Here is a 13,013-nt window from a genome sequence, read left to right on the forward strand (position 1 = left end):
TGTCCTTCAATCCAGTTGTGGAGGGTGCAGCTCAGCTCCAAGTCCAATCGCCGTTTTCAATCTTTAGTTGCAGGGGCGCAGCCCACCATCCCATGTGGGAATTGAACTGGCAACCTTGTTGTTCAGAGCTCAAACTCTAACCAACTGAGCCATTTGGCCACCCCACATTATTCTTTCTTTAACGAGCAGATTTTGGCTTTAGAAAAGTCTGGTAAAATCATTACTATTTATTCAATTACATTTAATAAGCGCTTACTGAGTGTCGTACTCTATATTACTATAGTGCTATTCTCCAAGCTTTGTCTAAGTCATCTCCAAAATTAGAGTTTTTAAGTCAGGCATATTCAAGTTTTATTCATTTATATTATTGTTCAGTTGTTAAATCAAGTTATTTAATGGTATTAAAAATTAGCAGTATCAATATTATTGCATTGTTTTAGAGATAGAAGTACAACACTTAACATTGCTTGTAGCTTAACCTGCAATTTATTTTTCTATTTGGGTTAGAAATAGAGAATCTGACCTTGGCCTCTGTCTCGAGAGAGCACTTCAAAGAAACAAAGGCATGGTCTGCTAAGGTCACCCTAAAAATCCATTAAAAATTTATTAAAGACTTGAGTCAGTAGTAGGCAGATGGAAAATATAAGTATCCAAATAGAAAATAGAATGTTGTGGTGCAGCAGGAAACATAGGTGTATAGCCATGAGAAATCAATGGAAGTAACTTAAAAAGGTAATAAATCTCTCTTAAGGAATATTGTCATGTTGTCTGAGCCTGCAACTATAAACTTTTTATCTGACGAGTTAAAAGTTCCTTGCACTTTCACATCTAGTAACAAATTAAGAGTATTTTTTTTTTCCTTTTTAGTGATTGAGTGATAAGATGGAATTTTTTTTTTTTTTAAGAAAAATCATTGATTGAAGCCCTGTGTAATTGTTCTGATACTATCTTTGCTGCAGCAAAAACAGGAAGAACTATGTAATTGGTTTCTAGCTTTTATGAGCAAGGATATAGTGAAGTCACCCCACTGGTCATTTCCTCTTTACATTCCATGATTCAGAAGGAGTGTCTGTCTATTCCATAGCCCATATCTCCAGATCATAAACGCATAATTAGAGAAGTATTACCTGCTTGTTTGAATCAGAAAACATAAAAATGGTGGTAGGGTAAGATGATGAAAGTGGAGTGGATGTCAATGTATCCTACAGAGTGAACTGTAAATAAAAAAAGAAATAATTTTTGGGATGTCTGAAAATTAGGTCCTGTTACATACAAGGTCCAAAAAGAGGTTTTTTCATTTTGCTTGATGGTATTGGTTGGTGTTTTTTATTCCAGCCAAGAATTACGAACACATTTTCCACTAGAAACAATTTTAGAATTTGTATCTAAATGAGAAACTAGAGTATTTAGGAATCACACTCCCTAGACTGTCTGTACTACATTTGTGTCTGTAAGTTTTGGTGCTTGTGTTTGCAGTGGTGACTTACCTACTCAGAGAGCTACTACACTACAGACTTTTTGTTAGTGATTTTAAAATTTATTTTATAAAATGTGATATCTTAAGAGAACTCACCACTTCAGAACCATACTTTGTGTCTAGAATTTCCAGGTGGCTCTAAGCTGTTTCTAAATTGCTTTGGATTACTAAAAACCTGGTGGCTTTTTTGAAAGTAATGGAGTGAAACCTTCCAAATAGTTTGACAAAATTGGCAGTGCTTCAGAAAGAAGAGAACCAAATGGAAATGCCCCTGTGGAAAATGTTCTGCTCAGACAGTTGGAATATAGTGGATCAGTACAGGACAATGTATATCATGTTTTCCTTATGTATCAAGGCCAGAGAAAGTAAATGTTTTTTGTGATCTTTTGTTATGAACCAAATTTGTACTGTATATTGACACTTCTAATGTAGATACCTGGACATAATAGATTCATTACCCTTTCAGTTTCCTACTCTAAAAATAACCTAAACATTTTTTCTTCAATATTATTGGAATTAGGTTGCTTGTGAATAAAATATATGTTGGTTTTACATGTATACCTTGTTTTGGCAAATACAGCTATGATTCATAACTGAGATTTCGACACTGAAATGTAACAACTATATTTCTATTGTGTCCAGAAGTTATTCTAGACAAGCAAATGTTATGAAAAGGTACTTTCTATTTTATCCATTTGTGACAGAAAATTTATCAAAATTTTATTATTTTATATTATGTTTTGGCATGTCATTCTCAAGAAACTTTTTCCAGTTGATCTTAATATCATTAAAGGTGAGAGAGACTTTCTAGTTGTCTTATGATATTTAACACATCATTCATGACCTGCTCTTTGGAGCAAAATTACCAGTTTGTTTGTTTGTTTGCTGTTGTGTGTTTTTTTTCAAACCTTCATATTTAAGTGGAAAACAAAACCCATACTTTGTTTTAATTCTTCTACAGCCCATGGAAGTCAAATTATGGAGTGGTCTGGGATTGAATTTCTAGCACTAAAATAAAATTCGGTAGAAATTTAACATCTTGTAATTTAGAGGACAGATTCCATACTAGTGTATAAAGTCCTTTAAAAAAAACAATTTGTGTTTTTTTCAAAAAATTCTTGGGCAGGAGAAAGAGGCAGGCATGGAAGTGACCACAGAGGATAGATTTGATTTGACTTTGTTCCCAACATGGCCAAAGAGTGTGATTCACTGCCTTTAGGAAAACTTACTTTAGGGGAGACTAGCCTCTGTATCTGAGTAGAAGTAAGCATGGAACAGATTAGTCATTTTTTTCCTGTTTGGTCTTGCTTACTTTTTGAGTTATATTTTGTAGTGTATACTAACAGACTTCGGTATTCCCTTTGATGGATATGGAAAGAAGATAAACTGCATGATGGCTTCCTTTTCATAAGTTTCTCCTCTTTCTTTTAAAGAGAAAGTTACATCCACATATGTACACACAGATACACACTAAATACTAGAGCAGTGCTTACAGTAGACAGATAGTCTCCTACCTCATACTTCCTCACTTCTACTCTCAGAGCTCCAGAGACAATGACTCCTGGCTCTTTGTAACTTCTTTGGGTGGTTATTTTCACCTCATTAATAAATGTTTATGTACCTATTTCTAGATTTAGACATTAAGCTTCCTATTATGCTAAAAATTTAGCTTCACTGTACTTTCTATCACTTCTTTTCCCTCCTCTTCCTGGTGTAGTTATAAAACTGTTCAGTTGCTTTGTTAGTTTTATATCTTCAAATGGTATAATTTAACTTCTATGTCTTGTTTCACCAACTACAGAAAATATTTCTCCTCTTATGTGTGTTCATTTTTATAACCATAGTTGACTTATTACCCAGGGTCAAAAGGGAAGGTTCGAAACAAATTTGTTTAGCAGGTGTCTCTACTAACGTCAGCCTTCTCAGTATGCTGATTTTCACATGGCGTTCTGTGGATCCCTGGGAACACTTTCAGGGGTTTCACACAAAAATGAACCTTTTATTCTGCCATTCAGCAGATCATCCATCTTTTTGTTTTTCTGTGTCACACATTTGAATTTTTGTTTAAGAATGGGATCAGTTTCCAGGTGATTTGAGCTTTAGCCCAGCTCTTCTAGAAGCTTGCTTTGTTACTTGACTGAGTCATTTGTGCTCTCTGGGCATCAATTTCATCAACAAAAGCACCAAATAACAAGAAGATGGGATTAATCTGCTCAGGCTGCCATTACAAAGTACCACATACTTGGTGGCTTAAACAACAGAAATTTATTTTCTCACAGTTCTGGAGACCAGAAGTACAAAATCAATGTGTCAGCAGACTTGGTTTCTTCCAAGACCTTTCTCCTCTGCTTATAGATGACCATCTTTCACTGTGTCCTCACATGGTCTTCCCTCTGCACATGTCTGTTTCTTAATCCCCTTTCCTAAGGACACCAGTCATGTTGGATTAGGTCACATGCAAATGGCCTCATTTCAACTTGATTATCTTTTTAAAGACCCTATATCCAAGTACAGTCACATTGTGAGGTTTTTAACATATGAAATTTCAATTTATGAATTTTTTGCGGGGGGAAATAATTCAGCCCACAACAGGATTGGTAATCTCAAATTTCATTTGGCTCCACAATTAAATGAAGACTGCTAACCAAGAAGTAGGGAGTTGTTCACATTTGTTTAATATTTATTATTTAATGTGTAGATAAAGACAATATAATGCAGAGAACAATCACTGGTCTTTTCACTGTCTTATTTATATAATAGGTATTTCTGCCTCTATTTTTTCCCCCTAGCTTGTATGCTCACTGTTAATCATAGACTTTCAGTCATAGATTAGCATACAAGACTATCAAATATTGGGTGGTCAAATTCTAAATATGAACCAAGGACAATTGGAAACCCAGCCCAGGTTTGTCCAGCATGAAAAAATATATTGGAATGAACACTTGGGATGGCAATGGATCATAATTTCTTACTGTAAATATAAACAAGTGATTAAAGAAAGACTAACTTACCATATTTAACTCACCAGACTGAGAATACGATCCTGAATTTTACTCTGTCCTAGGCAAACTTTAACATCCTTTCCTTAAAATTATAGAGCTAGTTATCTTTTAAATGCACCATGAAAGTATAAGACAAACTGTCTATTAAATTTGTGGGCATAGATCTCTTGCTATAATTGCATACCCAACACGAAGAAGAGTTCAGATATGTAAAAGGTAACTTCCCCATGGTTTTATATTAAACCTTTTGCATATTTATAAAAGATCTTATTTTCATTTAGTCTGATAATTTTAAGTGGGATACTTAGCTCATTAACATTTAATGTAATTATTAACCTAATGCAGTTGTGTTTAAGTTGACTCTATTTGTCCCAATGTTTGCTCTTTTGTTCCTCCTTTCTTGAGGGCTAACCAAATAACTTTGAGTATTCAATTTTATCTGTTGGCTTTGTAGCTATACTTTTGCATTTTTTTAAGAAGTCATTGTAGGTATAACAATATCACATATAATTTAACACAGTTTATTTGGAGTAAATGTACTACTTTACATATCATATAGCAAAACAGTATAATTTCATTCATCTTCTTCCCTCATTTGTCCTAGAAGTTATATATTTCACTTCTAGATTTATGTTCCATATAGTGTAATACTCACAGGTGTTGGAGAATAGGGCTCAGATATATCTTCTGGGGGCCACCATTTAGCCCACCATGCCATGTCTCTGTTTAAACCTCTCCTGTTGCTTCATACTCATATGTAACTCAGAATAAAAGACAAAGTCCTTAGAATGCACTGCACGTTCTGAAGGTACAATATGCCTTCTTCCTGTCTTTCTTAGTTGACTCATGTCTAATTTTCTTTTTTCTCTCTCTACTCCAGGCACACTAGCATCTTTGGTTTTGGAACACAGCAGTCATGTTCCTCTCAGAACAATAAATTTCATGGAAGACTTCTGCTTCAAATTCCTAGCTCACTCCTGCATTTCAGGGCTTAAATCAAAAGTTTCCTTCTTATTCAGGCTTTTCCTGACTTTTTTTTTTAAAAATTAAAGTATATTTGGGTGACAATTCTTAGTAAAGTTACATAGGTTTCAGGTGTACAATTCTGTATTACATCATCTATATATCACACTGTGTGTTCACCACCCAGAGTCAGTTCTCTTCCATCACCACCATACATTTGATCCCTATACCTTCATCTACCACACCCCTCCCCCTTTCCCCTCTAAACTATTGTCTGTGTCTGTGATGTGGAGTTCCTCAAAAAATTAAAGCCAGAATTACCATATGACCTAGCAATCCCTCTCCTGGGTATATCCCCCAAAAATCTGAAAACATTTATCCGTAAAGGTATATGTGCTCCAATGTTTGTTGTAGCTTTGTTTACGGTGGCCAAGACATGGAAACAGCCAAAGTATCCTTCAATAGATGATTGGATAAAGAAGGTGTGGTATATATACACAATGGAATACTATTCTTCCATAAGAAAAGATGAAATAGTGCCATTTGCAACAACATGGATATTGAGATTATTATGCTAAGCAAAATGAGTCATACAGAAAGTGTAGAGAACCATATGACTTCACTCATATGTGGAATATAAAACTGAAAGCAACAAAAGAACAAGACAAACAAATGAAGGAACAAAACTCATAGACAGAGACAATAGTTTAGGGGTTACCAGAAGGTAAGGGGGAGAGGGGCTCAAGAAGAGGATAAACAGGGTCTAATACATAGTGATGGAAAGAGAACTGACTCTGGGTGGTGAACACGCAATGTGAGATATAGATAATGTATTACAGAATTGTGCACCTGAAATCTATGTAAGTTTACTAACAATTGTCACCCCAATAAACTTTAATTTAAAAAAAAGCAAAAAAAATCCCAAGCAATAAAAAACACTGCAAGCAACAAAGAAACAAGACAAATGCAGAAACAAAAACTCATAGACTTTCTTTTTAAAATTGCAACTTCTCCAAACATCCTTCCCTATTTTCCACAGCCAATGTCTTTTCCATCTCTTCAAAAAAATTTTCTACAATATATCTCTTATAACTGTTAATAATACATGTTTTTTTGGCGTATTTTCAGCCTCCAACCATTAAAATATAAGTTCTGTGAAGAGAGAAATTTTTGTTTATTTTGTTTAATATTTAATCTATAGCACATAGCAAATACTAAAGAAATACTTGTTGAATGGATGAATAAATGTCTTATGGCCTCTAGTTTAGCTGTTGAAAAATCTATCATTTTGGTTGTTTTTATTTTTTGGAAAATACTTTCCAATTATTTATTTCTATGTATTCTGATTAGTACAGGTTATACTTCCTCACTTCTGGATTCATTTCTTTCTTCAGCTCTAGAAAATTTGTAGCCATTATTGCTATAAATGTAGCTCCTCATCTGTTCTATCTCTTCTCACCTCTGGAATTCTGAATGTATCCTGTTTCCATTCATTATTTTTCTCCACAGCAACTATCGTCATCTGATCTACTTCCCGTCTACTTGCTACTTAATTTATATCTTTTCTCTCTCCTTTTTCCTGAGACTAGAAAATGCCTAATATACAATTGACGCTTAATGAATGTCTGTTGAATGTTTAAAGAATGAATTAATCAATAAATGCCAGCTCTTCTCTTTCTATCCTCCATATATCTTAACCTCCCTTTCAAATTTTCCATCTGCTCTTCTCTCTGTGATACATTTGGAACAATTTGTTTAGCAATGTCTCTGTATTAATGACTTTTGCCTATTTTGATATTGACCTATTAGTATTTTTATTTCATCTAGATTTTTTTCATTTCTTTTTTTCTTAAAGCAGCTGTATTGACATATAAGTGATATACATAAACCTCACATATTTAATGTATAGAATTTGATGAGTTTGGACATATACATATACCCATGAAACCATCACCACAATCAAGGTAATAAACATATCTGTCACCTCCAAAGTTTCCTTGAGTTTAACTATGAGTTTAACTATTTTAGGTGCCTTATATAAGGGGAATCATGCAATATTTGTCCTTCTGTGACTACTTTTTTTTACTAATGTCCTTTATGTTCATCTATGTTGTTGCAAATGGCAGGATTTCCTTTTTTCTCAAGGCTGAATAGTATTCTATTGTGTGTATATATTATATTTTCTTATATATTCATCTGTTGGTGGACATTTGTGTTGTTTCTATATATATTTTTATTTCTATGTAGTTATTTTTTGCTCAGGTTTGCCTACTTCTGATAGGATTTTATAGCTTGCTCGTTCTAAAAATTCAATTATTTCTTTAAAGATTTAATTATAGGTATTTTACAATCTCTAGTTGACAATTACAATACTTCAAGTTCTTGGATATCTAAAGCTGTTGCCTATACTTTTGTTGATTTACATTCATGTAGGCTTGTGTTTTTGCACGTCTGGTGATTCTGATTGTGTGTATGTATAATGGTTTATGATCTATCAAAATGCATTGACATAAAACCCGTAAACCTGATGTAGAAACTTTCCTCATAGAAGATTTGCATGTGTTTAACCTGGCAGCAGGAAATGTGCAAATCTTTAACCCTCTTTCAGGGTCCCTGGCTTAATCCAGGAATCTTGTGTTAGTTCTCCCTTTTTCCTTCTCTACTAAGGCTCAGCGTCTTAATTGCAATGCTGATATTGACATTTCAGAGCAATTTTGACTTTCACATTTACTTATCACTTTCTGCTCTAGTTTTAGTTCTCTTTTCTGTTTTTGTCTCTGTGATGTATCCCTTATCTCCTCCCAGGCCACTAATGTAATAAGCATTATGGATAAATGTATTTATCTATCTATTTATGTGTCTCTCTGTGTGTGTATTTATCTTTGTTCTCTCATGGGCTTCTGTTTAGCTAGAAAAATGGATCGGTGTGCTTTCTCTACTTTTGAATTTATTGTGGAATTGATAAGGATTTCAAGTCAGGAGATATCAATACTCAGATAAATATAGTTAAAATAATAAATGTTGAAGCAGTACTCTGCAAGTCTATCAGTTATTTGCATAATTAGTGGTCGATACCCATGTGCTTCATGATTTCAGGTCTACCATGATTTCAGGTCTATAAGAACATTATAGTTCCATTTGTATACCCACAGAATATTCTTGACAAGGAAATTAAAATTTATTTTTCCGTTAAACTTCTTTTTAGTGAGATGTGTTTAATTACTTTCCTTTGGTGGGAAAAATTAATTCATCAGTATGTCCCCCTTGAAAATCACTCTGGATCTAATACCTATGCTGCTACTTGTTGGTATGGAAACATGATCCTGTAACTTTGTGATATTAGTTGAGGCTAGGTATTTCCTCCTCATATTTCTATTTTTTTTTTCTGTCTATTGTCTGAAAATGCATCCTAATTTAGCAGCACTTAACAACCTAGTGCAGATTTTAGACTTGGGAAAAACTTGGGATAAATTCCTGCTATGCACTAGTAAAAGGGGTTAAGACCTGTAGAGGAAGTCAATGGGTTTTTATGCAGCAGAATGCTTCATGTTGAAAATAGAGGCCCTGGTAGTTGCTGGTGGTGTCGCAGTCATGGGTCTTATAGCAATTTCACATGAAGCATTTTGTATAATTTTGATAAAATTATGCTGATAGGCTTCCTGACCTAAAATCAATCTCTCTTCCATCATCTAAGAAATTCACTGACATTTAATTTTATTTTTATTAAATAAGAGCAAGCAATTATTTAGGATACCGTGTATGAAGTCTTTAGAAATCTTTTAAGCTTTACCTATAAAAACCTTTGACCTGAGAGTGCTTACTGCTAGAATTCAAATGTGTTCATTTTCTCTGTGTTGTACTTTGAGACTGAGATGATTAGGAGTGTGGGGTTTAGGGATGGCGGAGGGTTGAAGAGCAGTAAAGAAGGAACTGCACAATATCATACTGAGGAAAGAAGAGCCTGCACTCAGAAACATCTGGCTAAAATGTGGAAAAACAAAATCTGGGGTCTCCAATCTTGTACATATTAAAAACGTTCGATTAAAATGGTGAAATAAATGACAATAGTTTTCCATTTTTTTAGTCGGATGGGCTATGTGTTTAAGTGAACAATCTTAATTTTTATTTAGAACTGTTAGAGTGTGCTATCCTCAAAACCTTTCAAGTAGCACATTTAAAGATGAATTTTTACTTTTAAATTATGGAGATTTGGCTTTTTTGCTTAAGACTGTCATTCCCCAACATAATACCTAATTTCATCCCACAGTATGTAATTTAAAATGCCAGATAACACCTATAGGTGTTACCCAGAAGGAAGACGTTTGAATCTATTTTTTTACACATGAAGAGGAACTCAAGAAAGTTGATGAAGAGGATAGGAAAATAAATGCAAGATTATGATCCTTGAAAGGGTCAGTGATGAAAACTATTCTCTTCCTACAATCCAAAAGTTGATAGCATTTTGGGCTGGTAGAAAATGTAGTTAGGGAGAGGGTTGGGGCCTTTAGCATATGCTAAGGAAACCGTGTTCTCTTTGGAAAAGGCAGATTTTATCTGGTAAATCTGGGCATATTGGTTCTTATTGACGTGTTCACTGTTTGCATAAAAGTAACTAAAATTCTCAATTTATGGTTCCAATCTCTAATTACAATTCATTTCTGAACTCATGAAAACTTTTCCAAACCTGTTCTTTCATTATTTCTTCTCACTTCCTTTTCCTCCATCTACCTTCTGGGTTTTGTTGTTGTTGTTTGTTTCCATTATAGTCAATGACTTGGAGGTTGTAGTCAAAGGCAGGGAAATAGCAGGCAATGGAATGGAGAAACTCAGATTCTTTTCTCTTCTTAAGCTTGAATTTGTATTCATATTTGGGGAGCTTTTTATAAAAATAGGGTTAGTAATGCCTCAAAGACCATTTATTGGGATCTTCTCTTAATATTTTTCCTTATTTTTATTAAATTTATTGGGGGTGACATTGGTTAGTAAAATTATATAGGTTTTAAGTGTACAATTCAATAATACATTATCTATATATTGTATTGTGTGTTCAGCACCCAGAGTCAGTTCTCCTTCCATCACCATATATTTGATTCCCTTTACCCTCTTCTACTACCTCCCACCCCACTTACCCTTTGGTAACTACTGAACTGTTGTCTGTATCTATGAGTTTTTCTTGTTTGTTTGTTGCTTTCAGTTTTATATTCCACATATTAGTGAAATCATATGGTTCTCGACTTTTTCTGTCTGACTTATTTCGCTAAGCATAATAATCTCAAGATTCAACTATGTTGTTGCAAATACCAGTATTTCCTCTTATGACTGAGCAGTATTCCATTATTCATACATATCACATTTTCTTTATCCAATCATCTATCAAAGGACACTTTTGGCTGTTTCCCTGTCTTGGCCACCGAGAATAATACTGCAATGAACATAGGGGTACATATATCTTTACAGATAAATGTTTTCAGATTTTTGGATATATACCCAGAAGAGGGATTGTTGGGTCATATGGTAATTCTATTTTTAATTTTCTTTAAAAAGACATCTTTACTCAGCATCATGATCCGACTATTACATTTAGCAATCAACAACATGGGTGCAAAAAAAACCCCCAAAAAACAACTACATTAAAACCCTTTGTTGAAGTGCTTTATACTTTCCACAGAACAGAAACTAAAATAACCTATTATACAATTAGTCACAGATACAGTCCTTGAGTTCTTTGCCCATACACATGAGTATTGTCTAAAACGTGTCTTCTTTGTAACAGTTAGGCTCTGCCACCGCTGTGCTTGGCTGAGTTCACAAATCTTTGTAACCTGTATCTTCCTTGTCACTTCTCTGGCTCTCCTCTCCCGCTGAGCTTTGTTTCCTGGCAGTAATTAAAACCTCCTGCCACTGCTATAGCTGCTCCTGCCACTGGAACCGCCATAGCCACCTTGGTTTGGCAAAGTGTTGGCCTTCCCCATCGTAGGGGCCAGAGCTTCTGCCTCCAAAGTTTCTTCCTTTCATGGGTCCAAAATTTGAAGATTGATTGTTGTAGTTGCCAAAATTGTTGTAGCTTCCGCCACCTCCACATTGCTTCCATCATTACCAAATCCGTTATAGCCTTCCCAACTGTCACCATATCCTCCACCATCACGATTGACCAAAGTCACCTCAACCACTGACATGTCCTCCATGACCAAAGTTGTCATTCCCACCAAAACCACCTCCTCGACCACCACCGAGTTTCCAGAACCACTTCGACCTCTTTGGCTGGATGAAGCACTAGCCATGTCTTGCTTAGACAGGGCTTTCCTCACGTCACAGTTGTGGCCATTCACAGTATGGGATTTCTGAATGACAATCTTGTCTACAGAGTCATGGTCATCAAAGGTCAGAAAAGCAGAGCCTCTCTTCTTGCCACTGCCTCGGTCAGTCAGGATTTCAGTCACTTCAGTTTTCCCACTGTTCAAAATTATCTCTTATGTGATGTTCTTTAGAGTCATCTTTAACACCACCCACAAAAATCTTTTCCACAGTGCAGTGGGCACCAGGTCTTTGAGAGTCTTCTCCTGAGACAGCCCTCTGTTCCCGCAACTCTTCATCTACCTGTGTGGCCTTGCATTCACGGCTGCATCCACCTCCTCCATGGTGGCACAACGTGACAAACCCAAAGCCTCTGGAGCACTTGGTGTCTGGGTCTCTCATCGCCACACAGTCTGTGAATGTATCCTGTTGTTCAGAATGGTTCCCCAGACTCTCATTGATTGTCTCAAAGCTCAAACCTCCAAGAAAGAACTTCTGCAGCTGTTCAGGCTCCTTGGGAGACAGGATGACTGGGGGAGGGGAGACTTCAGCAATGCCGACTCGGAGGTGTCCACCGACAGAAAGGAGTGATCTAATGAACGTACCTCTATTTTCAATTTTTTGAGGAACCACCATACTGTTCTCCATAGTGTCTAAACCAATTTACATGCTCAACAGCAGTGTGTGTGTTCCTTTTTCTCTACAATTTCTCCAACACTTATTATTACTTGTCTTGTTCATAATAGCCAGTCTAATAGGTGTGAGGTAGTATCTCAGTGTGGTTTTGATTTGCATTTCCTCAGTAACTAGTGAAGTTGAGCTTTTTTTTCATGTATCTGTTGGTCACTTGTCTTCTTAGGAGAAATGTCTCTTCAGGTCCTCTGCCCATTTTTTAATTGGATTGTTTTTGTTGTTGCTGTTATTGTTATATGAGTTCTTTGTATATTTTGGATATTAGTTCCTTATTGGAGGTGTTGTTTGCAAATATCTTCTCCCATTCAGTTTGTTGCCTCTTTGTTTTATTGATGGTTTCTTTTGCTGTGCATAAAATTTTTAGTTTGGTATAGGCCCATTCATTTATTTTTGCTTTTACTTCCCTTGCCTTTGAGGTCAAATTCATAAAATCTTCTCTGAACCTAAGGTCCATAAGATTAGTACCTATGCTTTTTTTTTCTATGCAATTTATTATTTCAGGTCTTTGATCTGTTGCTTGGGTCTTTGATCCCTTTTGAGTTAATTTTGGCATGTGGTGACAGACAACACTGTAGTTTCATTCT

General features: G+C 35.3%; 1 pseudogene; it reads right to left on the bottom strand.

Moving 5' to 3' along the window:
• Positions 1-11,327: 11,327 nt before the first annotated feature.
• On the bottom strand, positions 11,328-12,384 carry LOC148758936 (heterogeneous nuclear ribonucleoprotein A1-like; annotated as a pseudogene).
• Between the last annotated feature and the right edge of the window lie 629 nt (positions 12,385-13,013).

Source organism: Rhinolophus sinicus, chromosome 2 (genome assembly GCF_057876585.1).
Source record: "Rhinolophus sinicus isolate RSI-liver-muscle chromosome 2, RSI-T2T, whole genome shotgun sequence".
Lineage (NCBI taxonomy): Eukaryota > Metazoa > Chordata > Mammalia > Chiroptera > Rhinolophidae > Rhinolophus > Rhinolophus sinicus.